The sequence below is a fragment of the Corvus moneduloides genome, chromosome 1 (genome assembly GCF_009650955.1).
Source record: "Corvus moneduloides isolate bCorMon1 chromosome 1, bCorMon1.pri, whole genome shotgun sequence".
NCBI lineage: Eukaryota > Metazoa > Chordata > Aves > Passeriformes > Corvidae > Corvus > Corvus moneduloides.
The window spans coordinates 115,102,978-115,108,053 of NC_045476.1; positions in this window are offsets into that span (position 1 = coordinate 115,102,978).

A 5,076-nucleotide genomic window follows, 5' to 3' on the forward strand; every position below is an offset into this window, starting at 1 on the left:
GGAGAGGCCGAGGGCCGCCCCAGTGCCGCCGCCAACCGCGACCGCCTGCCCACCCCCAGCACCGCCTCCCTACTTACTGCCTGCCCAGAAACACCGCCCCCGGCACCGCCTCCCCAGCACGGCCTGCCCAGAAACACCGCCCCCGGCACCGCCTCCCCAGCACGGCCTGTCCCGGCGGTGGGTGGGGCCGCCCATCACGCCACGGCCGCTCCGAGCCGCGGGGGGATGCGCTGTGGGGCCTCGGCGGGAGGTTCGGCCCGGTGTGGGAGCGCAGCCGTGCCCCTCCGGGAGGGAGCGTCCCGCCCAGGCTGCACGGGCAGCCGGGCGGGGGCGTTGTCTAGGCGCGGGAGTGTTAATCGCCTAGTTTGTAAATATCAAAAGTCGCTTTAAAAACCTCTGGATTGGACAAAAGCGCCTTAATTTGGCTTCAAAGTCACTGATTCCTGATTTCCAGGAACTAGTCTCGCAGCCCTGCGTGCCGTGCGGCTGCAAGGAACGGGGCCCGCGGGCTGCCCAGCCAAGAGCCGCTGCCCGGGGCTGTGCCCGCTGCCGGGGGCTGTGCCCGCTGCCCGGGGCTGTGCCCGCTGTCCGGGGCTGTGCCCGCTGTTCGGGGCTGTGCCCGCTGCCGGGGGCTGTGCCCGCTGTTCGGGGCTGTGCCCGCGGCCCGGGGCTGTGCCCGCTGCCGGGGGCTGTGCCCGCTGTTCGGGGCTGTGCCCGCTGCCGGGGGCTGTGCCCGCTGTCCGGGGCTGTGCCCGCTGCCCGGGGCTGTGCCCGCGGCCCGGGGCTGTGCCCGCTGTCCGGGGCAGTGCCCGTGGCCCGCGGCCCGGGGCTGTGCCCACTGTCCGGGGCAGTGCCCGCGGCCCGGTCCGCTCCCGACGCGCTGACCCCGGGTGGCCTGGCCGCTGTGGCAATCAGCCGCTGTGGGAATGCTGCCTGCGCTCTGCCGAAGCTATCTGTGTTTGGGCTCTGTCACCCTGGGCTCTGCCTGTTTGGACTCTGGGATCAGTTCGGGACCTGGCTGGGAGGAGGCACAGTAAAAGCAGGGCGTGAGGCATTCCCGTGCGTGCTGTCTCTGATTTTCCCACCTCTTTATTGCCTTCCCCGACACTTTATTGCCTTCCCAGACAGGTAACGCGCACTGCTCGGCTGGAATAAAACATGTAATTTAGCTGATATTGCCATCTGCTGACAGAAACGTAGACTAGTCTGGGCGTCAGAGCCGCACGGGCTGGCGTTGTTGGCCGGCAACCTCCCGGGGATCACGTAATCCGACTTTCCGCTGAGAGCAGAACCCGGTTAGAGCAGGTGGCTCAGGGAATTGTCCGGCTATGAATAGCTTCAGAGATGGAGATTTCACAGCCTCTTTGGACAAACTGTTCCACTGAGTGACCACTTAGAGTAAAATGTTTTTCCTGTATCTAAAGAAATTTTCCCATATTCCATCTTGAGGCTGTTGCTTCTTATGCTGCCATGGTGCCTGACTGAGAAGAGTGTGACTCCCCCTTCTCCACATCCTCTCGTTTAGTAGCTGCCGTGATTACTAAGATGTCCCTAGAGCCAGCTTTCTGCTTAGGGCTGAGCAAACACAGCTCACAGCTCCAGCAGCCCAGGCTGTCGGGGTGGCAGTAAAATGGATTTTGCTACAGCATGTCAGTGTCTTTATTTTGTTTGGGTTTTTCTGTATGTTTGGTTGGTTTTTGTTTGGTTTGGGTTTTACTTGTTGGGGGTTTGGTTTGGTTTATTGTTTTTTTCTTGGTTGTTCTGCGGAGCCTAAACCTGGACACAGCACTCCAGCTGTGGTCTGACATGTCCTAAAGAGAGGAAAAATTCTAACCCTTGACCTACTGGCCACCCTCTTGCTGATGATGCAGCTTGCTGACTCATGTTTCAGCATTTCACCCAACCACCGTACTCTTTTCTTCTAAACTGTTTTCCAAGCCACTGCCCAGCTTGTATTTTTCTGCAGGATTACTCCACCCTAAATGCAGGACTTGGCATTTGGCAAGTGCAAAACAAATCTAGTGTAGCTAAAGTTATATTGTGGTTTAACTTTCATGTCATAAATAAAAAAATTATTCAGGACTGTGCAGTGTGATCCTAGAAGCAGGGGAACTAGTTGCCTCATTTTCCAGGCACTCCACATAAGCAGAGAAGGCAGTGGGCATAGCTTGCAGAGCTACAAGTTAAAAAAATGCGAGAACCTTGTTTCAGTGCTTGTGAAAAAAAGTGAAGGATAGCAAAACTGACTGAACAGAAATGGTATTTTCTTCCTGTATAAATTACATAGTGAATAAGTGATTTAAGAATGAGAGTAGAGAGAACCAATGTACAATGTTGTGAAACAAGCAAGAGGGAAGCTACTGCAAGGAAAACATTCACCACAAAATAATTAAGTCCATAACATCACACTTGCCTACCACCTATAGCACAAATAGAGAGAAAGGGTAGTATTTTAATATTTATCTAACTCTCTTAGGGGTATTTCTAGGTGGCTGACTAAATTCACACTGTTACTCCAGTGCAATCCCTCAGAGTGCTGCCTTTTTGCTCTCACAAGCTGAAGTGGTGTGGGTATGAAGACCAATTAACAAACACTGAAATCTTGCAATTATAATGGCAGATGCTGAAACTCAAACAAGTATCTGTTTTTATGTGGCCTATGTACCCTGGCAGCAAGGTGAGCAGACAGGTAATGCTTTCAGTCCTGCTGCAGCCATCAGTCTGGGTTGTGGCTCTGTGCCAGATTCAGGGGATGAAGATGGCAGCTCATGGGTGTTTAAGTACAATTGCATGAGTGTTATCAATGACAAAGCTAGCATCGTTGTTTGTTTCACTTTAAGGTTATCTCATTCCTTATGGACAGGGAAAAAGTAACCCTGAATAGTTAACCCAGGTCAACACGCTGACAACAGCTCATTGCCTCGTCTGTGATACACACGGCCCAAAAGAGAACATTCCAATTCCTGCCTGCTCCTTTAGAAGGACATTTATCAAGTTATGTTTTATAAGGTTCCCTTTTAGACCCGGGATTGTGCATAACTGTTAGGGACTTGGAAGATTTATGGGAAACACTTATTCTGCTTCTCAGGAGCGTATACGAAACTAAATTTTCCTGCCTGGAAGAAGAACCTGCTACTAATTCATTGAACAAGTCCTTTAATTGTCCATTAGGTTCAAATCAGCCCTTTCCCTCACTGGATACACTGAATGGTGCAAAGTTGCTTGCCAGAAAGCTCATGTGAAATAACTTTGTTGTGTTCTGTGTGTTTGATGGAAAGCCAGGAGTGTTGCCTGCAGGGGTGTAGGCCTTACTGTGTATCCATCCCTTTATTCAATGCAGAAATGAAACCTGTGTTACCACTTCCAGTAGCAACTGAACACCTAGTGGTAATGACCTTGCAATTTCTAGATGGCAATCTGTCTGAATAGTTACTTGTGCCTACCAATGGAAACACAGTACATGACTGTTCTGCAGCAAAATCAATTAAATGTCTATTGCTGTTTATTCTCCATAATTTGTTATGAACATTTATTATTTCTATTGAAATAGCACCCAGTGGCACTTGCAAGGACTGGGAGCTATGGTAAGCAACACCCTGCACAAGCACATGGGAAAGTGGGATGTTCCCCTTGGGGATGTCTTGCAATCTGTGTGCAGACAAGCTGCAACAGGTGAGTGAGAAGTTTCACTCAGTTTCTCATACCTCTGGTTTTTTGTAGACTCAGACAAAACCACTGTAGCTTGTTCCAAGACTGTTTTTCCAGCTAAACCAGAATAATGCTAGTACTAAACAAACCTGGTGTTTCCTATTTGGTGTTACAAATGAATCATATTCTTTTGATCAGCTCTCATTTGACTGCCTCCCTCACCTGTGGAGGCCTGCTTGGCATTTAATTATACACAACTCAATGTACCTGTTACTTTGGTAAGATGCTCTTGGCTTCAGATTAACCATATGGAATCAAATCAGAGTGAGGGGGCTGACAGCAATGTGGCTGATGCTGCCAGTACCTCTTAAATATGCAAGTTGTACGTCAGGTGATGCTTAGTCAAGTCTGTTTATCATCTTTTCATCTTCTTATCTGCCCTAGTGTATTTTGCTCCACCAACCTGTGCCAGTGTGTCCCTATCTAACCACAGACAGTTCTATGGCCACTCTTTAAGTCACAACCTTTGTGTATCTATCATTGAAATCACTGAAACTTGTTCATTTTTATCACACTCAGGTAAAGTTATTTATTGTCTTCTAGCAAAAGCTTGGGACTTGAATTCAATCAACTCAATGTTTGTTCCAGCTTTGCTACAGACTTGCTGGATGACGTGGGTAGGTCCCAACCTAGCCAGTGCAATTTCCTCTTCTATAAAGCAGTGCCAATTGCGTGGCAATATGTGGCCCAAGAGCTCCAAAACCAGGTGTCAACCACTGAGCTGTTGAAGGCAAACACTGTAGAAATGCAGCTGATTATTGCAGCAGAGTCTGCAGACATTCTGCGCTTGTTGCTGTAAGCAAATACATGCAGTGCGTCCTCATGCCAGAAACTGCATAAGCACTGATATGCTGAAAAATTTGAAGTCTGACCTACTAACAGCTGTGTATGGTTTGCATTACCATGGATTTACTGAGCCCTTGTAGCACCATGCTGCCACGTGGCAAGAATTTGCTGTCCAAGTGGAAAATATGGGCAGAACTGTCACAGAGGAGTCCCTAAGGGCACTACCAAAATCTGATTTTTCAGGAGCAACAGGAGATGGGTTTCTGAACTGCAATTCACCTGAGGAACAGACTGATTTTGACTTGAAGACATTTTGTCAGTTTTATAACAGTTTGTCCCAGTGAGTAGGGTCCAATGCAGTAGCATGGCAAAGGCAGGGCCTGCAGAAACTGTTCTTTGAGTCTTCAGAAAGTGGAATAACTCTTCTGCCTCTTACACAATATATTCCAGGCAAGCAGATCATGAGGTTGTGATATCACTTTTCCAAGGGGATTATGAGACCTTATATCCATATGCTGGATGTGTGCATACATGTGCATGTATATATCACATGAGAACATATCTGTGCAATCCATACAAAAT